This window comes from Octopus sinensis, linkage group LG24, assembly GCF_006345805.1.
Source record: "Octopus sinensis linkage group LG24, ASM634580v1, whole genome shotgun sequence".
Lineage (NCBI taxonomy): Eukaryota > Metazoa > Mollusca > Cephalopoda > Octopoda > Octopodidae > Octopus > Octopus sinensis.
The window spans coordinates 17,735,969-17,759,859 of record NC_043020.1 but is presented as its reverse complement, the minus strand read 5'-3'; the positions used below and the strand labels follow the sequence as shown (position 1 = coordinate 17,759,859).

The 23,891-nt window shown below is 36.4% G+C and overlaps 1 protein-coding gene across 3 annotated transcripts in view; it reads right to left on the bottom strand.

Moving 5' to 3' along the window:
- Positions 1-23,891, bottom strand: part of LOC115224017 — a 231,153-nt gene that overhangs the window by 39,305 nt on the left and 167,957 nt on the right. For 2 of the 3 annotated variants that reach the window (XM_036512892.1, XM_029794807.2), the window contains exon 3: positions 5,661-5,740. The exons of the other annotated variant lie outside the window; for it this stretch is intronic. The gene's annotated coding sequence lies outside the window, so the exon portion shown is untranslated. The remainder of the gene's footprint in view (positions 1-5,660; positions 5,741-23,891) is intronic. 3 annotated transcript variants of the gene reach the window in all.

Below are 23,891 nucleotides of genomic sequence, written 5' to 3'. Positions count from 1 at the left end.
CCACACACAGACACACACGTGAACACACAGACACACACGTGAACACACAGACACACACATGAACACACAGACACATGTGAACACCCATACACATTGATAGGCGAAAATTAAGACAAAAATACAGATAGTTGGCTGGCCCATGGGGTGGATGGACCAGAAACCCTACCTCTACATAATATGGTGGTAGTGGTGGTGGTGGAGAGATGGAGTGAGGGAGAGGAAGAAGGGAAAACGTTAACTGGAACAGTAGCGATATTGTTTAGATATAAGGACCATGTCTACCTCACCCTCTTCACCATTAAAACATTAATGACAGAATGAAGCAATGAATAAATTAAAAATAAAATACATACAAATATGCATGTGTGTGTGTGAGAGTGTGTGTGTGTGTGAGAGTGTGTGTGTGTGTGTGTAAGAGTGTGTGTGTGTGAGAGTGTGTGTGTGTGTGTGTGAGTGTGTGTGTGTGTGTACTTACATAAAAGCTTGTTAAACTCTCCACCCCTATCTCCCACCCACCGTTTATTGTGGTGGCCGGGAGATGGAATAAAGGAGGCTTTGGTTGGAATCAAAAAGTGGCAGCAGATAGATAAACCGTTATTTGTAAGGGATTATGTGGAATGGATGTCTGGGGGATAACAAGGAGTGCAGATGGGTGAGGTGGGGGAGAATTGAGAAGGGATAAAAATAGCAAAAAAAGAAAAAAAAACTGAAGGGGAATTGAAGAGAAAAAAGGAGAGTGTGTGTGTGTGTGTGTGTGAGATGGGGAGAGAAGGGGGAGGAGACAAATCAATGAAAGGTTTTACTTTTACTTCCATATCCTCTTCCCCTTGCCTCCACCTATTACCCCCATTCACCCCGATGTTGACTGACACATACACACACACATGTATACACACACACACGCGCGCACACACACACTGAACACATGTGGATAGTAAAGATAGTTAAAATGATTAACGAAAAAAAAGCCCCCCAAAAAACAGAAAGAAAAAGGTGTAATAAGTGGGTAGGTAAGTAGACGGGTGGGTGTGAGGAACATTTTGGTAATGAAGGCGATGATAATTGCGCTGTTGCTTAGCCCAGGTTATCTTTGATGAAGCAGACCTACTAATGATCAAAAGGACTTATTATCATGCCATTTTGCTTCTTTTTTTTTTTCTACCCAGACTACATTATCCAATGTGTTCTTCCTTTTTTAACTCTTTAGCATTTAAACCAATCAAATCCAAGTATTGTGCCTGAATTATGTACAAACTGGTCAGATCCAGCCTCTTGCACCAACCCTAGAATGTCATTTCAAAAATAGAAAAAAAATCATGTCATTGAAATGCCAAAGGTATGAGATAATGCATGATTGTTTATTCTCTCAATTGTTTCAGTCATTTGACTGTGGCCATGCTGGAGCACTGCCTTTAGTCGAGCAAATTGACCCTAGGACTTATACTTTGTAAGCCTAGTACTTATTCTATCGGTCTCTTTTGCCGAACCGCTAAGTTATGGGGATGTAAACACACCAGCATCAGTTGTCAAGCGATGTTGGGGGCAGACAAACAGACACACAAACATATACACATACGTAGATACGTATATATACATATATACAATGGGCTTCTTTCAGTTTCCGTCTACCAAATCCACTCACAAGGCTTTAGTCGGCCCGAGGTTATAGTAGAAGACACTTGCCCAAGGTGCCACGCAGTGGGATTGAATCCAGAACTGTGTGGTTAGTAAGCAAGCTACTTACCACACAGCCACTCCTATGCCTATTTAAAAACAATGTAAATAAATAAGTAAGGTATATGAAAGAATAATCTGAATGCCAAAACGTTAAGACAATAGAATGTGATTTGGAGAGAGAGAGTGAAAGGGGAGAGCGAGAGAATTTGGCTGCTATTTCTCGTGAGTTGACTGACAATATAGAGGGCTTTTAGTTTGTTAGGGCTATTGATCTATGATGAAAGGATTTCTACCTGTGACCATTCCTGGCCTTATTTTTGTCAAATGGTACAGGTTTGACTGTGTGGTAAGAAGCATGTTTCCTAATCACATGATTCCAGGTTCAGTCCCACTGTGTGGCACCTTGGGCAAGTGTCTTCTACTATAGCCTTGAGTTGACCAAAGCCTTGTGAGTGGATTTGGTAGATGGAAACTGAAAGAAGCCCGTCTTATATATAATTAATAGTCTATAGAAAACAGAGAATATACATAGAATAATCGTTTTTTTAAAATTATTGGTCCTCTGGAGGACACTTGTCCTAAGCCACTTTGACTATTGCTCTCAGCTATGGTCACCAACCAATGTCAAATTAATCTCAGAACTTGAGGCAATCCAACGAAGCTACACAAAGAAGATAGCCTGTATGCAGCATATAAGCTATTGTGAAAGACTCAAGAGATTAAGACTCTATTCCTTAGAGTGTAGTCGAGAAAGATATGCCATAAAACACTTCTGGAAGATCCTGGAAGGACTTGTCCCAAACTTTGGCATTGAGAGTTACACAAATACTAGAACTGGGCGCCACTTCATAGTGCCAAGGACTCCAAATTTGCCATCAAGATGTAGGACAAGATACTGCAATAGCCTGCGCTTCAGAAGTCCACAGCTCTTTAATATCCTCCCGAAGGATCTGAGAGACCTACATGGGGTGGATGTAGGTGTCTTCAAAATAAAGCTGGACCTCTTCTTGTCAGGTGTCCCAGACGAGCCAACTTCACAGCAGGAGGTGCAGATGAGAGCAGCTGCATCGAACTCTCTCATGCACCAAATGTCAATTGCTAAAAAGCATTCGTGAAGTAAAATTATGTAGCAACACCAAATGGCGGTGCCCCAGCATGGCCACAGCTCGTGAGCTGAAACTAGATGAAATAAAATAAAGATAAATAAAATTGTGCAGTCATATGAATATTCTATATGTTTTCTCTGTATTCTTTAAACTATCAATCATTTCTCCTATATTGACAAGAACAAAGTCTCTATAGGGACAACTGGGGTTTCAGGAGTGGAAAGTGCTAAGAATGGTTAACCCTTTTGTTACTAACCCGGCCAAAACAGGCTCTGGCTCTGTAGAAAAATGTCCTGCTTTCATAAGTTTTGAATTAAAATCTTCCACCAAACCTTAGTCACAATTTACATTCCTAACACTAGCTGAATGATAACGAAGTTATTTTACTAAATTCTTTGTTATATTTAAAATGATTGAAAGAAACACAGAGCATCTCAAAATAAATACAGTAACGAAAGGGTTACTGACCATAAACATTAGTACATAAGCACACGAATGATAACCAGAATTATCAATCGATACAAATGCATAACTGGTGCCTGCTTGGATAACATATCCTCATAAACAAAAAATTATTTTTGAAGAAATTTTTTCCAAAACTGGCCTATATAACATTAGTAAAAGTAAGGTGGCGAGCTGGCAGAATCATCAGCAAGCTGAATGAAATGCTTAGTGGTATTTCACCTGTTGCTCCAATCTGAGTTCAAATTCTGCTGAGGTCGACTTTGCCTTTCATCTTTTCAAGGTCAATAAAATAAGTACCAGTTGAACACTGGGGTCAATGTAATTGACTCATCTCCTCCCCAATAAATAGCTGCCCCTGTGGCAAAATTTGAAACCATTATTAGTAGTAAGTAATATTCACAAGCTGGCAGAACTGTTAGCATGCCAGACAAAATACTTAGTGGCATCTTGTCTGTCTTTATGTTCTGAGTTCGAATTCTACCAAGGTTGACTTTGTCTTTCATCCTTACAGGGTTGATAAAATAAGTACCAGTTGTGAAGTAACTGACTCACTCCCACCACTAAAAAGTGTCGACCCTGGGATAAAATTTGAAATCATCATCGTTATCATCTAGTAGTTTGATACATATTCTCACTTTTTATTATCCATCCCATTGAGATCAACTTTACTTTGCCTCCAACAAAGGTTGATACAAGAGAAGTACTGGGGTTGACAAAAATCAATTGGTCCCTCTCCTCACATTTCTGGCATTCAGTTTGTGCAAGAAATTATTATTACTATTCTGTTGTGTCTGGGGAAAGTCATTTTCTTTTTGCACCGGTAAAATTTCTTATTTTTATTTTCCTATGCTTCAACACATGAACTCATATAAAGAATCTTGCAAACCAAATCCCAAAACGAAATAATAATAATTATTATTATTACTATCATCATAATTATTATTATTATTATTATTGTCATCAAGATAGTGAGCTGGCAGAATTGTTAGCATGTTGGGTGAAATGCTTAATGGTATTTTGTCTGCTGTTACGTTGTGAGTTCAAATCCCGCCGAGGTCGACTTTGCCTTTCATCCTTTCGGGTTCCATAAATTAAGTACCAGTTACGCACTGGGGTCGATGTAATCAACTTAATACCTATGTCTGTCGTTGTTTGTCCCCTCTATGTTTAGCACCTTGTGGGTAATAAAGAAATAGGTATTTTGTCTGCTGCTACATTCTGAGTTCAAATTCCACCATTGTTGACATTGCCTTTCATCCTTTCAGGGATCAATAAATTAAGTACCAGTTGCATACTGGGGATCAATCTAATAAACTGGCACCCTCCCCACAAAAATTTGTGCCTACAGTAGAAAAGATCATCGTCATTATCATCATGGCAGTGAGCTGGCAGAATTTTATCTGTCTTTATGACCTGAGTTCAAATTTCATTGAAGTCGACTTTACCTTTAATCCTTTCAGGGTCAATAAAATAAGTACCAGTTGTAATTGACTATCTCCTTATCACAAAATTTCTGGCCTTGTGCCTTTAATAGAAAGGATTATTATTATTAAGGCAGTGAGCTGGCAGTATCGTTACCGCATCTCACAAAATACTTAGTAAACTGTCTTCCTTCTCTATGTTCTGAGTTCAAATTCCACCAAGGTCGACTTTGCCTTTCATTTTTTAGGGGGATCAGTTGAGCATTGGGGGTCAATGTGATTGACTTGGTCCATCTCCTAAAAAATTTTAGGCCTTCTGTTTACAATAGAAAGGATTATTATTGTTATCATCATTATTACTAGATTTATCATTATCATAAATGGTTAAGAAATTCACTTTCCAGCCACATTGTTTTTGGGGTCAGTCTCACTGTGTGGCTGGCACCTTGGACAAGTGACATCTACTGTAGCCCCAGACCAATCATAACCTTGTAAGCAGTGTCCTTTGTATCCAAGCTTCCGTGAAACCATGTCTGGTCATGGGGAAATATTACTTTTGTATGTACACCCTGTGTTGACTGACACAAACACACACACTGAACACGTGTGACTAGCAAAGATAGTCAAAATGATTAATGAAATAAAAAAAAAAAGCCAAAAAAAAAGAAAAAAAAACAGTAATAAGTGGGTAGGTCATGGGAGGGTGTGAGAAACATTTTGTTAATGATGGCAATGGCAATTGTGTGGTTGTTGAGCCGAGGTTATCTTAGATCAAGCAGACCTACTGATGATCAAAAGAAGGGTTGGAAACAGGAAGGGCATCCTGCCATGGAAAAACCTGTCTCAAGAAATTCTGTCCAACCCAGGCGAGTATGGAAAAGTCAACATTAAATCAATGATGATGGTGATGATGGTGTTTGTGAAGGGATGTATTTTAAATGCAGCATGTGAATATCTAAAATAAAAACAAACATGAAATGTATATAATTACCATATTTCTCACAATATATGTTATTGTTGCATCATCAGTGTGAAATTGGCTGTTTTCCGGTTTATTTTGGTACACATTTCCTGGAAAAAAGGAAACAAAAAAATTCCACTTTGTTAAGCATCACATCAAATTATGTTTTTAGTCATTATAAACTCACATGCATCATCAACAAGATTTACTTAAAATTAGGATCTACTGAACAAATGAGATAGCCCAAGCTGCTAGAAATAACAGCCAAATCTCTATGTATTAATAAACCCTAATAGATTGTTTAAAAAAATACAGTAGGATATTGGCTAATGTGACCGCCTAGATACACCATGTCTAAGGTATTTATTCACTCGGCAGAAACGTTAGTGTGCCGGGCTAAATGCATAGCGGTATTTCGGCTGCTGTTACATTCTGAGTTCAAATTCCGCCGAGGTCGACTTTGCCTTTCATCCTTTCGGGGTCGATAAATTAAGTACCAGTTACGCACTGGGGTTGATATTATTGTCTTAATATCTATGTCTGTCCTTGTTTGTCCCCTCTATGTTTATCCCCTCGTGGATAATAAAAAAATAGGTATTTATTCACTCATTCATTTTACACCCAGCGTTTTCCCTTGCTGGGGTTGAACGAATATGTTATTTGAGGTATTGTTTCACAGCTGGATGATCTTTCTGATGCTAACACTTACTTGATTTTCATGTAAGAGATCATTATTGTAAACTCACATGCATCATCAACAGGATTTACTTAAAATTAGGATCTACTGAACAAATGAGATAGCCCAACCTGCTAGAAATAACAGCCAAAGCTCTATGTATTAATAAATCCTAACAGGACACATTAGGATAATGTAACCCCCTAGATACACTGGGCCTAAAGAAAAAGATGGGATTGTTATGGCTAGAATGACTTTGATCAAAGGCCTAGTTAACCAGAATTGGCCTAGGGAGTCAAACAGCAACAATAAACGGTAGGGGTCACATTATGATATAGTGCTAGATCAGTGGTTCTCAACAAGGATCCATGTGGTCCTTGTTAAAATTTATGATCAATAGGTGTAGGAGTGGCTGTGTGCTAAGTTGCTTGCTTACCACTCACATGGTTCCGGGTTCAGTCCCACTGCGTGACACCTTGGGTAAGTGTCTTCTACTATAGCGTCGGGTCGACCAAAACCTTGTGAATGGATTTGGTAGATGGAAACTGAAAGAAGCTCGTCGTATATATGTATATATATGTACATGTGTGTATATGTTTGTCTCCCCAACATCGCTTGACAACCGATGCTGGTGTGTTTACGTCCCCGTAACTTAGCGGTTCGGCAAAAGAGACCGATAGAATAATTATTAGGCTTACAAAGAATAAGTCCTGGGGTCGATTTGCTCGACTAAAGGCGGTGCTCCAGCATGGCCACAGTCAAATGATTGAAACAAGTAAAAGAGTAAAAAGAGTAAGTAATAAAGTGCTTATGCTACAATACACAAAATATTTTAATTTTTTTAATACAGTTCCTAATATTTAATTATAAAAATATAATCTTTGAAATATGAAATGGTTGTAAAGGTCCATCCAAGTGAACCAAGAATCAAGGGGATCCTTAGGTAAAAACTGGTTGAGAATCACTGTCCGAGATGGATGATGCTTGAAAAAAATTAAGAAAAAGAAAAAACAAGACAGTCCTAGCTGGAGCACCTTTGATCACAGTTCTGTTTAATCAGTTAAATATTTATTCATTCATTTGTTTTACACTCATTTTTTATCCATGCTGGCATCAGTTGAATAAATATATTATGTTTCACAGCTGCATGCTCTTCCTGATGCTAACACTTACTTGATTTTCAAGTGAGAGAACACTTATTCCACATAGCTTCAAAGGCATGAACTGCCTAGACGATTTGTTGATAGGAGAAACAAAACACAACCTAGCATATACATACATAAACACACACATATATATTATTAATACAATATATATTATTCATATATATTTTAATGTATATTGTATATAATTTTGCATATACATATTCATACACACACACATATATAGAATACAATGAGCTTGCCACGATGAGGGTAAAAATCAAACAAAATAACTCATTATTTATATATGTATATATATTATGAACATATATGTTATTTATATATATTTTTATGTATTTTATATGTATATAAATTTTGCTCACACACACACACACACACACACACACACACACATATATATATATATATATATAGAGAGAGAGAGTACAGTTAACTTGCCAAGAAGGGATTGTTTTCTGCTTAGCACATTACATAAATTATTGACACACAGACACACACAGTCATATATATTTTATATATATAAATTTTACACACATATTGAGTACAGTGAATTTGCCATGAGGAGTGGGAAAATCCAACAAAGAAAAAACTGTCTGGCAAGCACATACATTATATATATTATTAACACACACACACATATATTACTCATATATTTTTGTGTATTTTATGAATATTATTTATATATATTTTTATGTATGTTATATATATAAATTTTACATATATACAGATACATATGTTTCATAGCTAGTAGAACCTCAGAAGTAGTAATTGCCAAAATGAGGGGTAATTCGTTAGCTACTCGTCGGTCCAAAGATACCTTAATCAAATGAAGTTTAGATTGTCGACAAGGGATTTCTTCTGAGGTTCTGCTAGTTATGAAACATATGTAGCCTGGATTTTATCTACTCCCTATACACACATATATATATATATATTATATATATATATATATATATATATATATATATATAATATATATATATATATGTATATATATATATATAAAGTACAGTGAATTTGCCATGAGGAGTGGAAAAAAATCCAACTTTTCAGACAGAATCTTGCTCCATGAAAAAGTTGGTGAGAAATGGATGAGAGACAGCAAAATTTTACATCTAAGATTATAAAAAAAAACCCCAAGACAAACAAAAAACAAAAACAAAAAAACTGGTGGCAATTTAGAGGATATAAAGTTCTGCTGTCTCTCATTAATTTCTCTCCTTTCAACTTTTCCCAGAAGAACTCTCTCCAAAACATCAGTTTCCGCTCCCCACAGCAAGTTCACTGTACTTTTTCTATCAGCTTTACTATATAATAAAAGCCTTACCAATGTAGATTAAAAGTAGACTCTTTAGAGTCTTATCACACACACACACACACACACACACACACACACACGTATATGGCAGCAAGAATAAGAATGGAGAAGTTCTTCTAAATGATATTTGAATTTACTTGGCATGCAGACATGAAGAATTACCTTGGATGTTAATTCTACTTGCATTTATTAGTATCTAATTGTTTGATATAGTCAACCAAATTCATTTAATACTGAGTGCTTTTATAAATATCTGCCTGGATTAATTAAACCTTTTTACTTCTTATGTGTATGTATGTATATGTGTATATATATATATATATATATATATATATATACACACGCACACAAGTGAGTGGACAAATGATAGGAAAGGAACCGAATCAAACTGTTTTAAGCAATACACACACACACACACACACACACATATATAGTTGAAATTTACAGAAAAACAAAAGACAAAGACAAGTGTATAACCAACAAGCAGGTGTATTAGTGTGATGCTCGGGAAGGTGAGAAAATCTTTTATGTTTTGAGCCTATGCTCTTCAACAGAAAGGAGCACAAGGAAATAAACAGAGAAAATTAAAAACTTTTGGAGTTAGCAGTCAATCATGGCGACTATGTATATATATATATATATATATATATATATACATATATCTGTAAATTAATATGTTACCATTATTCAATAGCCAAGATAAAACTCTGAGTTTCGGATGCCGAAGTGGAAATCCACAACACCATCCCTTCGGTTATCTGGCCATCTATTTACATAATATTGAGATCTCTTTCTTTCTTTTGTTATCTTACCGTTTTTACCAATATATATATATATATATATATATATATATATGCTGAGACCCCCTTCAGTCATGACTGACCATGGGATTGCACGTAGAAAGTTATCCTCCCAGGCACAAGTCCGAGCAAGGTTGTTTATGGAAGACCAACAGTCACCCATGCATACCAGCCTCCCCTCTCTATGCCACCAGTGTTATCCAAGGGAAAGGCAAAAGCTGATACAGTTTGGCACCTGTAACATCACAACTCATTTCTACAGCTGAGTGAACTGGAGCAATGTGAAATAAAGTGTCTTGCTCAAGAACACAACACGCAGCCCGGTCTGAGATTTGAACTCATAACCTTGCGATCCTAAGCTTGACACTCTAAGCACTGAGCCATGCACCTTCACATATATATATATCATAGGTGTGAAGTCCATGGAAGCAAGGGAAGCAATGCTTCCCTTAAAAAATTATAGAAACAAAATCGAAACTATATTATTTTTCATAAGATTGTTCTTCTAATGTTCTGTAAAATTAATATAAACTACATGACTTTTATTGGCTTCAGACTTTTATTGTCAGAATTAGGATGAGATGACAAAAAGTGGCAGATGACACAAAAAAAATCTGTGCAAAGGAAGCAACATGAGCTGTTGCATCCTTTTCAGTGTAATATTTTAACATTTTTTCCGATAAAACTGCCACAAAGACAATTTTTATCTTGTAAGAACTGCTAACGAATAGTTTTAGATGCTAATAAATACTTATACACTTAAATTAAGTTTCTCTCAATTTGCAATACCTACGGTATATATGATCATACATTGTTATGTAAAGAGGCCTTTACATCGGACATCCAATGAGCAATCCACTACATTAATCATTGACCTGCCAGAATAAGCAATGAAAATTTTTTTTAAATCAACCGTTTAAAAATTAATAACAAAAAACATATAGGACAATGGAGTCCTATTTACACTCATCATCATCATCATCATTTAATGTCTATATCCTTGCTGGGATGGGTTGGACTGATGAGAAAAATATGGGCTGGTTATGGCTGGACCTTAAGATTTGATAGGCTTGGGTGACAGGCCTGTTGAATCAGAGTTGACTTAGGATTATAGAAGAACCCCTTTAATACTGGTTCCACATCTGGGACAAGGCCAGTAATTTCAAGGGACTGGGTAAGTCAATTACATTGACCCCAGTCATCAACTGGTACTTGCCATTATTGACATTGAAAGGGTGACAGGCAAAGCCAACCTCAGTGGAATTTGAACTCAGAATGTGAAGATGGATGCAATGCTGTTCTGTATTCTGTAGAGTGTGCAAACAACTCTGCCAGCTCACTGCCTTATTAATAGCAATAATGGTCTCACATTGACCCCCAGCACTCAACTGGTACTTATTTTATTGACACCAAAATGATGAAAGGAAAAGTCAACCTCGGTGGAATTTGAACTCAGAACATATATACACATGAAATGCCACTAAGCATTTTGCCTGCTGTGCTAATGATTCTACCAGCTTGTTGCCTTATTTGGATGTTGTAAGGTGATGAGCTTATATTTAACTCTTTAACATTTAAACTGGTCATATCAGACCCAAATATTCTACCTGGTCTATGTTCAAACCAGCCACATCCAGCCCCTCATAACTATCCTATAATGTCATTCTACAAAATAAACAATTGTATCGCCAAAATCTTGAAGCTATGATATAACATTATGTAATAAAATTGAAATTTTGTTTTGTCTTTGGTCTGTGAGTGCTGTTTCCTATTTGATTCTATCTAAAAATCAATGAAAATTACAATTATTCCGTTAAAACTTTGCTTTGGTGACTTGGACATCAATGTTTTGAAACTGACCTATTTTCCATTACATTTCAAACAGATTCAGCACCGAGTTGCTGAAGCAGAAATATCGTTGTAGCATATATTCTGTTCAGTACCATAGATTTGCTTGTCAGTTGCTTGACCATAACCAGTTGAGCATGTCCCTCAGTGGCTGACAATACGTGCATCTCTGATCATGAGCAGAGGTAGTGGGGGAGCATCATTGTAATGTGTTGAGAAGGATTCTTTGGGGTTTGAATAAATAACATAACAAATGTGAAGTCTGAAGGAAATGTTGGCCATTTATCATACTTTTTAGGGATAAGCAAATAGGAAATAACAGTTGCTACCCAAGGACAAAAATCGTGTTACACAGTGTAATACAGGATTAATTCAAAATAATGTGATTAAATAAGCATATACATGTGACAAAGTAATATAAATACTGAGGGGTAAAATAAAGGAAGGTGCAAGCAGGACAGTGTTATTAAGAGGGCTATTTTGTAACCACATGGTTTTAGGTTACACTTCACTGACACACACTTTGGGTTATCTTTTAACATAGACTGACCCATCCAATGTCAAGAGAAGGAATTTGATAGATAATATCTGCAGGAAGCTGTCACATGCACTTGTGTGTGTGTGTGTGTGTGTGTGTGTGTGTGTGTGTGTGTGTGTGTATGAATGCTGATATTCCATTGTGTCCCCTGTTAAGTGAAATGGGTGAGTGCACGTGGCTTAGTGGTTAGGGATATTCAGCTCTTGATTGTAATGTCATGGGTTTGATACCTGGCAATGCATTGAGTGCTTCAACAAGATGTTTTATTTTATGATGCTCCAGTCAACTCTGCTGGCAAAAATGACTTGCCCTTGTATTTCAAAGGGCCAACCTTGTCACATCCTGTGTTATGCTGAATCTCCCCGAGAACTACATTAACCCTTTAGTGTTCAGGTTATTCTATCAAACATAATGCCTATTGATTCCCATTGATTTGAATTAATCATGCATTATCTCATATCTTCAAGATCTTGATGATGTAATTACTTAATATAGAATAACATTGTATGGTAGGTGTGAGAGCCTGGATCTGGTCAGTTTGAATATAAAACAGATTAGCTATTTTGGCCGGATATGGCCGGTTTAAATACTAAAGGGTTAAGGCTTACACATGTCTGTGAAGTGTTCACAGACATGGTAATTTCACAAGCAGGCTGTTCCGTTGATCGGATCAACTGGAACAGTTATCATTGTAACCGATGGAGTGTCAGCTCAAGTGAAATGGTGTTAATGTTTACAGTCCTTGTTCACATTATGACCAATCATTCTGCACTTTCAAATACCTCTGGAACAAAGAAATCCCTTGCTTAGAAAAAAGCAAATAAAGGTTGTTGACAGAAAGAGCATCCAGCTGTAAAATCCTGCCTGAAATAATTCTCCATCCAAACCCATTGTAACTTGGAAACAAAATAGATATAAAAAAATGAAAAAAAAGCTTTAGTTATGTCATAAATACTACTTAAATAATTAACAAGTTAGTTATTGTATTAAATCTCCATTATTTAACAAAATTAATCAAAACAAATTAGCAATGTATTTCATTAGAAATGTGCTCATGAAAAGGTTAATACATGGATATTAAAAAGTTAATTAGAGATACTTTTTGCTGCTCATTACATTAAATATGCTAAAACCAACTTAGCTATTATTTTTTAGGTGGATGGCATCTCTGAGTAATTAACTTTGTGGATAAATTCACATTATACGCTAATTTTTCATGACTACTCATGTACATCTATTTAGTGAATCCTCATTACTACTTTTGAGAGTACTGGGAAGTTTATGCTTTGCTGAAGAGGTTTAATGAAGCTGAAACCTAACCTGAGTTATTTAGAGACTGTAGTTCAAGTAAATTTTTATATTGAGATAAGACTGTACTTCAGAAAATTTGGTGGGGGTATCTGTAGGTCATGATTGTAGTTTGAAGACTTGTTTTTTCTTTCTTTCTTTCATTTTTTTTTTTTGTTAAGATAAAGATTTCCATTCAGAGAATTTGAAAATTTTTACATTACAGCAAAGACTGAAGTTCAATAAAATTGGAGATATTTATATGAATGTGAAAATTGCAGTTTAAAAAGTTCATAGGGCTTTAGGGTAAAAATAACGATGAATAGAATCTAGATTTTTCTTTTACTAAGAAAAACTGAACTTCAAAGAATTTGGAGGCTTTTTTTTTTATTAATTAAAAAAAAGATGAATACTTTAACAACTTTATGTTGCTCTTTCAGTATCGCAATAGTTTTATTTTGGAAAACCCGCTGTGGCAAATATTTTATCTTTCACATAGCTTAAAGGGGTTTTCATTGCTATCTAATTCAGAAGCAAGATAGTGGACTGAGTGTTAGCATAGCTGGTCTAGAATATTCTTTGGCGCTAAACAATCTTGCCAAAAGTGACGGTGATTTAGATGCCTAACCCAGCTGGATCAATAAAATAAATACCTGAATCATAATGTAGATAAGTGGTCAAAACCGAGCTATATATATACTTATAACTGGCTGCATTGAGCATGTGGCATCCAGCCAAGTATTTGATTAGCTGCTCCTGTTCCTTTAAATAGTTCTACTCAATGAAAACTTACAGACATTGGTCTAGCCAACAACAGCAACATATAAGTTACAAATTATCAGTTGTTTGTCGGAATATTAGGCTAATTAAACATTAACTTATTAATCAGTAACTAGGCGCAGTATTTATCACCGTTATTGATGCTGGTTATACACAAGGAGATAATTTACAATCAGAAAATGATTAATGCCATAAAACGCAAGAGAACAACCTATAATAAATGGTCTGCTGTTATTTTTCTCCTTTTTTTCATTTCGGTCAATTCCGATCCAGTAATTCTTGTTTTCGTACCTCATTATCTTCCAACATAAGGACTTGTGTGCTACAATTCAACAATGCTTCAGTAGTTACCATGCAAACATCATGAATCGCTCCTAACCACATTCGTACGGAATGTTCGTTTTACTAAACTTATCTATTCTTGTTACTTTAACTAAGCCATTACAACTCCTGTCAAGATATACATGTCTACCATGCCCCTCTCCACCGACCCGTTACCGCCACCGCCACCACCACCACCACCACCATTGCCATTGCTAACATTTCCATTGCTACCACCACTACCGTCACAACCACTACCATCATTGCTGCTACCTTCATCATTATCACCACTGCCATCCCTGTTCCCACAACTGGTCAAGTTTCAGGAATGTCAACATGCTGGTGAAATTCTACTTTGACCAATAAGAGAGCAGGAAGGAAGTTGGCTGCAACTTGCTTGGTACCTTTCTGATCCATGGTGCTGGCTTTAGCATGCTCAAGGTCGAGGTGCTGCAACTTCAGGTGTTCCTCAGTTCGTTTCACCCTTGCTCAAGACAATTTGACCAAAAGTTCCCACCACCACTACTGTCACTACCACTGCTGCTGTTACCAATACCACTGTTTACAAATCACAATTACTCTACTTGTTAGAAATAGTTGCAGATGTATTTCACTTGAATCGCCTTTTATTTTTTTTATTTTTTATTATTTACTCATGAGGGGAACACCCATGACCTTTTAAAGGGCCTCTAAGACTGGCGGCATAGGAAGCTGACCCCTAAACAGGTGACCTGGCCCAAACGCTTGCAACAAAATGAACTCTACTAAGGGTACTCAAAGACCAGATAACAGAGTTAAACAGGGTGATGGACCGTGGTGATGATGTTATTCCATGATTTCTGATCCATGGTGCTGGCTTTAGCATGCTTGAGGTCGAGGTGCTGCAAAGTCAGGTCTTCCTCAGTTCGTTTCACCCTTGCTCAAGACAATTTGACCAAAAGTGGGAATTGCAGACAGAGTGATAGAGCAATGACAGAAGAAAATCCAGGATGGCTCAGTAAAGGAAACAAGAGTCTGACAGCAGAAACAATGGCTGGGGTATGAGAGCATTAAGGCATTTCATCTAACACTACAATTTCTGCCACTCTTCTACCTCAAACCTTTAGCATATAAACCGGCCATATCAGGCCCAGATATTTCCCCATTTTTATTATCAAACTGGCCAGATCCAGCCTCTCACACCTACCCTACAATGTCATTCTAAAAATAAACAATGAAATCACATCATCGAAATCTTGAAGCTACAAGATAACACATGATTAATTACAAAACAATGTGAATAGTTAAGCATTATATTTGAGAGAGGAATCTGAATGCTAAAAGGTTAATTAATGCAAATCAACCCCATCATTAACATCTAATGATTACAATTTGCACTTGTGTCAGACGTTGACAATAGATACACTACATTACCATTACTTGTTCAATCATTGGTGATCTAAGTTTATCCAGAATTGTGGCCCCATTGTACATCATCAGAGTTCTTGGCCACAGTTCAATGTCCCATAGATAAATACCCAGATAATTACACTGTGTAACACGATTTTTGTCCTTGGGTAGCAACTGTTATTTCCTATTTGCTTACCCCTAGAAAGCATGAAAAATGGCTAATATTTCCTTCAAACTTTGCTTTTCTTACATTTATTCAAGCCTCAAAGAATCCCTCTCAACACATGGCTATGATGCTCCCCCTTTACTCCTGCTCACTGTGTAACATGATTTTTGTCCTTGGATAGCAACTGTTATTTCTTATTTGCTTACCCCAAGAAAGTATGAAAAATGGCCAACGTTTCCTCCAGACTTATTTATTCAAACCCCAAAGAATCCCCCTCAACACATGACTAAGATGCTCCCCTACTATTCCTGCTTATGATCAGAGAATCATATATTGCCAGCCATTAGTGAACATGCTCAAGTGGTAAAGGTCAAGCAACTGACAAGCAAATCTCTGGTACTGAACAGAATATTTGCTATAATGATATTTCTGCTTCAGCAACTCAGTGCTGAATCTGTTTGAAATGTAATGGAAAATAGGTCAGTTTCAAAACAGTAATACCCAGGTCACAAAAGCAAAGTTTGAAGGGAATAGTAGAGATTTCTTTTGATTTCTAGATAGAAGTAAATAGGAAATAGCATTGACCAAAGATTAAAAAAGTTTTGTTTCACAGTGTTATTTGCTTATTAGAAAACTCTGGCTGTTGCAGAAGGTACCAAGCAAGTTGCAGTCAACTTCCTTCCTGCTCTCTTATTGGTCAAAGTAGAATTTTACCAGCATGTTGACATTCCTAAAACTTGGTCAGCTGGAATTTTAATAAAGTTTAATAGAAAAAAAAAGAGAAAAATAAATATTGAATTCATCCATCTGTGTACCTATTTATATCTACATATTTATACACATCATGTCAATAAATTTTATTTCTATTTGCACCAAACTATTTGTCCATATGCCTAGTCCTTTATTAAGCTAAGAAGATAAGGTTAGATTAGATAAGTTTAGCAATGAAAATATTTATTTTTAAGAACTGATAAGAACATACATACAATATATATATATATATATGACACACATAGAAGTGAGTGCAATATATGTGTGTTTGTGTGTGTGAGAGAGAGTAAACATATTACAGGATGTAATAAATCATATAAGAAATTATGCCACCAGACTCACAAGAAAGTGCATCTTGGAGTGTAACTGAATTCCAATTAATTTATGTCACTGCTAATATTTTTAGGCTACATTAATCCATAGTCATTATAGTTATATCAATAACCTAACTGCTATGGTTTCTTTTAAATAGGGACAAGGTTGATATCCTTGTGAGGTGGGAAAGAGAGGGGGGGCGATTGCTACGTGGCGGAATCAAAAATTTGCAACAGTTGTATTAGTTGTCATCTTTGTTTAACCCCAGGACATGACCAAACAGACCTATGATCAAAGGCATACTATCCACAACAGTCCTATCATTCTTCAAGCCAAACCAACTGGCAGGAGACCAACGGGTTGACCAAGAATAATATCCATAGTCTTGGTTGGTCATGTCTAGGGATCCAGCAGGAAAGAGTCTAATAACGGTTGCTTCTGATAGGACTCTATAGAGGTGGTATTTGAGGTATTTAAAGTGGCAAGCTGGCAGAAACGTTAGCACGCCGGGCGAAATGCTTAGCGGTATTTCGTCTGCCGTTACGTTGTGAGTTCAAATTCCGCCGAGGTTGACTTTGCCTTTCATCCTTTCGGGGTTGATAAATTAAGTACCAGTTACACACTGGGGTCGATGTAATCGACTTAATATCTATATCTGTCCTTGTTTGTCCCCTTTGTGTTTAGCCCCTAGTGGGTAATAAAGAAATAGATATTTGAGGACTCTATCTCCATGGTCCTCCCAGGAATAATAGGTGGAGAAAATGTGACCATTTTTGAAGATGATCAGAATGTGATTTGAGAGATTTTGGCTGTTATTTTTTGTATTCTTTATCCAGCAAATTGAGTGCCTAAGTAGCCTTTCTTTAAAGGATAAGTATATCTCAAACTACATCATACAATGAGTTCTTCCATCTTCTGAGATGGTAGGCAGATTTCATGGATGAGTTGCAGTTGGGCTGAACCCAAGACCACATGGTTGGGAAACCAGATTCTTAATACCACAGTCATGCATTCACCTATGATTTATGACATAAAAAATAAAATAGCAAATTAAAATTATAAATTGTGACTGTGTGGTAAGAAGCTTGCTTCACAACCACATGATTCCAGGTTCAGTCCTACTGCATGACACCTTGGGCAAGAGTCTTCTACTATAGCCTCAAACTGACCAAAGTCTTGTGAACGGATTTGGCAGATGGAAACTGAAAGAAGCCCATCATATATATATATATATATATATATATATATATAATCAAAAGAATAACTTCGGTAATTTGGTATGATCGTTTCGCGCTACATCGTGAAACGGTCGTACCAAATTACCAAAGTTATTCTTGTTGCTTATTTTGATTATAATCACCCCATGGATATATATGGATAACATCATACAAAATTCTGGTGTATCTAACTTAAGTACCATATTCATTTGAATCTAAATTTTGCTGAACTTATATATATATATATTATATATATATATATATATATATATATATATATATATATATATATATATATATATATATATATTTTTATGTGTGTGTCTTTGTGTCTGTGTTTATCCCCCACTACCACTTGACAACTGGTGTTGTTGTGTTCACGTCCTTGTAACCTAGCAGTTCAGCAAAAGAGACCAACAAAATAAGTACCGGGTGGGCTTTAAAAAAAATAAGTCCCGAGATCAATTTGTTTGATTAAAATACCCTTTGATTAAAATACATGGCCACAATTAAATGACTGAAACAAGTAAAAGATAAAAGAAAAAAAGACTTTAGTCAACAACTACACACCCTCACTGTCAACTTGTTACATAACCACCAAGTCCTTTTGAACCCTAACTAGGTTCTGTATTAGTACATAAACATGTAAAAGGCCTATCAGAACAGTTGAAGTTACGTAACCCAGCTGATGCAACCATAACAGGAACGTGATTACAAAATTACAAGAGTACCACAAATACAGCATGGATCATGACTAAAAAAATATACAGATTCATAAACATATGTATTTAGTCTCCCGTTTAAACAACAGCCCCGCCTCCACCCAGATTAAGCATGATTGAAAACACATGGTCATGACATGTTCTGCTCATATTTTAGCTAAATGGCTGTTGCCCTTTATATGATAACAGATTCTTTATGATGTCAATATAATTTTATGTGTTATTACAATTTATTATCTTTTCTATAATAGGTACAAGGCCTGAAGTTTTGGGGGGAGGGTGCAAGTCGATTACATCAACCCAATATTTGTTATCATCATCCTCTTGTTCCCCTTACGTTCTGAGTTCAAGTCTTACTGAGGTCATGTTTTGCATTTTATCTACCCCGTGTCAATAAAAGTACCAGTCAAGTGCTTTTATTGGTGTTGATTAATCTGACTAACCCTGCTTCCCCCCATTTTCAGACTTTGTGTCTATGCCTGAAGCAATTATTATTCTTTCTCTGGCATTGACACTCTGTCAGTTATGATGACAAGGGTTCCAGTTGACCCGATCAAAGGAACAGTTTGCTCGTGAAATTAATGTGCAAGTGGCTGGGCATCCCCAGACATGTGTACCCTTAAAATAGTTCTGAGAGAGATTCAGTGTGATACACAATTACAAGGCTGGTCCATTGAAACACAGGTACTACTCATTTTTGCCAGCTGAGTGGACTGGAGCAATGTGAAAATAAAAGGACAAAATGTCCAAGGACATAATATGCTGCTGGGAATTGAACTCAGGACCTTACATTTATGAGCTGAACACCCTAACCACTAAACCATGTGCTTTCACATTCTTTCTCTATCTCTCCATTTGATGTAGCTATGTTTCTTTTAATGCAAAACACCTTCTCCGTCCCTTAAAACTACCCCCCCCCCACTAGTTGCAGGGTTTTGTCTTGCAAATTATTTGGTGACCCCACCACTGCTGGTACCATGTAAAAATCACCCAATACACTCTGTAAAGTGGCTGGCATTAGGAAGGACATCCAGCCATAGAAACCATGCCAAAACAGACAGTAGAGATTGGTGCAATCTTCTGACTTGCTAGTAGCTGTCAAACTATCTTACCCATGTCAGCATGGGCAATGGATGTTAAATAATAATGATGATGATGACTCAGAGTTGCTAAAGCAAGTACCAGTTGAGCACTGGGGTCCAAGTAATCAACTAGCACCCTTCCCCAAAATTTCAGGCCTTGTGTCACTTGTAGAAAGCATTATCTCTACCTTTATGTTCTAAGTTCAAGTCCTGCTGAGGTCAGCTTTGTCTTTCATCCTTTTGGGGTCAATAAAATAAGTACCAGTAGAGCAGTGGGATCTATGTCAATCAACTTAATCCCTCTACCTAAGATTGATGGCCTTGTGTAGAAATTTGAAACCATTATTATTATTATGCTGTCTGAGAAGCAGAAATGATACCAAACTAGTAGTGTGGTATCTAATGAGGTACCTTGAAGTGATATTCAGCTATAAGTTGGGTTAGAATCTCCTGAGAAGGGTAAAGAAGGACTTGAACAAAGCATCTTCTATAACCCAGACAGATGTGTTAACAATTACACTAAAGCAACAGCTCACCAGTCTGTCTTCAAGGGTGTATATATTTTGTAAGTAAGAATTATTAAGTGAAAATAATAGCAATATATTGAAAATAATTGCTCAAATCGGTATGATGGTTTAATTTCCAGCGAGAGAAGGCAAATGTCATTAATTGCATTCTTATGATAGGCAGCAGATGGTACAATTGGTGCAGCATGAGGAGAATAAAAGTTCTGGCAATGTTTGTTCTATTTTCATTCTGTATTCAAATCTCACAGAAATTATCAACTTTACATTTCAACCCTCTGAGTGTTGATAAAATACCGTCTCTTTGTCAGTTACAATGAGAAGGGTCCCAGTTGATCTGATCAATGGAACAACCTACTTGTGAAATGAACATGCAAGGGGCTGAGCACTCCACAGACATGTGTACCCTTAATGTAGGTCTCAGTGAGATGCAGCATGACACAGAATGTGACAAGGCTGGCCCTTTGAAATACGGGTACTATTCATTTTCTGCCAATTGATTGGAGTCAAGCAACGTGATATAAAATGTCTTGCCAAAGTACACAATGCGTCGCTGGGAATTGAACTCGGGACTGTATGAATATGAGCTGAATACCCTAACCACTAAGCCATGTGCCTTCATGTTGATAAAACAAAGTATCAATCAAATACTATGAATCGAAAGGATGAGGGGGTAGGTGATGATAAAGTGACTACACTCTCTCTCCCCCTATCCTACCCCCAAATTAGTGTCCTTGTACTAATGTAAAAATCATTTCCACGATTGAGTTGTTCTATACATTCTGTATAGCCTTTTATGTTACAAATGAATTAATCATTAATGTATAATCATATAGTGTAAATAATTTTGCATAACACAACACAGGGAAAATATGAAAAAGAAAAGGAAGGTAATTATGAATTCTATCACAGGCTGATGGAAACCTGCAACTGAAAACCATGCAATCCAGTCCTACTAGTTCATGGTCGAGGGGTTAGCATCTAAACTGGTTCCCTACTGGACTTATCCAGTGAGGAGGGTGTGTCAGTAACCAGAAAGTTAAAAAAGCAAAACTTGTCAATGGTGGAGGAGTTCCTTGAGAGCCAACAACATCCATATCTTGGGGATGAGATTTTACTATTTTTACTGGCATTCTGTCAGTTATGACGATGAGGGTTCCACTTGATCCGATCAATGGATCAGCCTGCTTGTGAAATTAATGTGCAAGTGACCGAGCACCCTACAGATGTGCATACCCTTAATGTGGTTCTCAAGGAGATACAGCAGGACACAGAATGTGATAAAGCTGACCTTTGAATTACAGGCAAGACTCAATTTTGCCAGCTGGAGCAACATGAAATGAATGTCTTGCTCAAGGACACAACTTGCCACCAGGAATTGAACCCACGATATCCTAACCACTAAGCCATGCACCTTCACTCTTTAGTATTTCGCAATATTTTATATAATTTTGATAAATATATCTGTTAAAATGAGATGTCAGTGTTATTTTCATTTTTGCATAATTTAGACAACAATTTATTCACTGCCACCTGGTATGTATATATATATATATATATATATATAAATAAATGAAAGAATGGAGTTGAACAACAAAGTAACAAAATTCCTTTATTTTATTTTTGACATATGTTTCGAAGGCTGCATATTCCTAATTTCGAAGGAATAAGGGGTGCATTATGCCGCCTTCTCATCAGGAAAAGTAAGGAACTTATGTCAGCATCAAGATGCACAAAATTTTTTAGATGCCTGCCCACACGGAGCCCATAGTGATATATATATATGTATATATATATATGTGTGTTAGCTGAACAGCTGGTCATTGTCAGGCAATTTTTACAACAGAATATCTTACATAAATTTTTGTTTATCTCATGTCAGACCATGCCTTCCCTGACAGATAGGTCTCTTGATTAGGACAGATTTGTGCAATTTTTTGCAAAAAGACACTTGAGGATTTTTACCTTTTTAAATTATCTACGTGCCTGCTTGACCATTTCACATGACTTTATTCATTAAAACTTCAGAAGTTCTCACAACTCTGGTCATCGTAATACTTTCCTTTGGTTTGTTTAATAAAAATTCCTCCTCCTAATGATTTTGCTTTCATTTTGTGATAGACAGCTCTTATGCAGAAAATGCCAGCTATTATGCATCTATCATGTAGAAAATGCCAGCTTCCAAATCCTGTTTACTGATTAGGTAAAATTGATTAAACTTTAAACCTTAGTAACATTTTTTTTTTGCAATTTTTCTGGAACAAATAAATAACAAAATCGGATTTAACATGGTAAATTATTTCAATATACCAAATTTGGAAATTGTGACGTAATTTTAAAATCTAACAATATGCGACAGTAAGAAGGAAGACCCTACGAAAGTAGAGAGGCAGACAGTTATAAGATGTGACACACACATTTACAAACGTACACACAGGTAATAACAAGTTTAAAATGGTGTAAAATAGACATATATATACATATGTGTATGTGTGTACATAGGTATATATATGTATGTATGTGCATGTGTATTTCTTTATGTGTATGTGTTTTTATGTCTGTGCTGGTCCACCACCACCACCACCACACCATTTGACAACCAGTGTTGGTGCGTTTATGTCATATATATATATATATACTAGCAGTATTGCCCGGCTTTTTACTTTTCAGGCAATTTACGCATGCTTGCATGCGTGGTGAACACAGTTCACATCAAACAGCTGACTGAGTAAAGTTCACTATTCAATGCATGGGATAAGGCCTAAACAAACACATTATCGATTTTTGCATTTGCGAGATGAATTTCGGAACAGAAATAGCGCATTTCAAATTTCATTCGCCTAAACTTTAAGTGACCCATTTTTGGTGATTCTACGATTTGTTGGCTAGGAGGAGATGTGCCGAGAAGTTAAACACACAGACACACACACAGACAGACACACAAGTTGAGTTTTATATATATAGATGTATGTGTACATGTGTCTTTGTGCCTGTGTTTGTCCCCCACATCACTACTTGACAAACAACTGGTGCTGGTGTGTTTACATCCCTGTAACTTAGCAGTTTGGCAAAAGAGACAGATAGAATAAGTACCAGCTTTAAAAAAAATAAGTACTGGGGTCGATTAATTTGACTAAAATTTCTTCAAAGTGGTACCCCAGCATGGGTGTGGTCTAATGACTGAAACAAGTAAAAAGATAAAAAATAAAAGATAAATATCATACTATGTTGCACTGCATAGGAATTAATGTCTAGTTTACCATTTTGTATTAAATAATTCATCGTTGAATACAAGTTATGTCTTTTTTGATTTTACATCCCTTAAAAAAAATCAATAGAAGAAA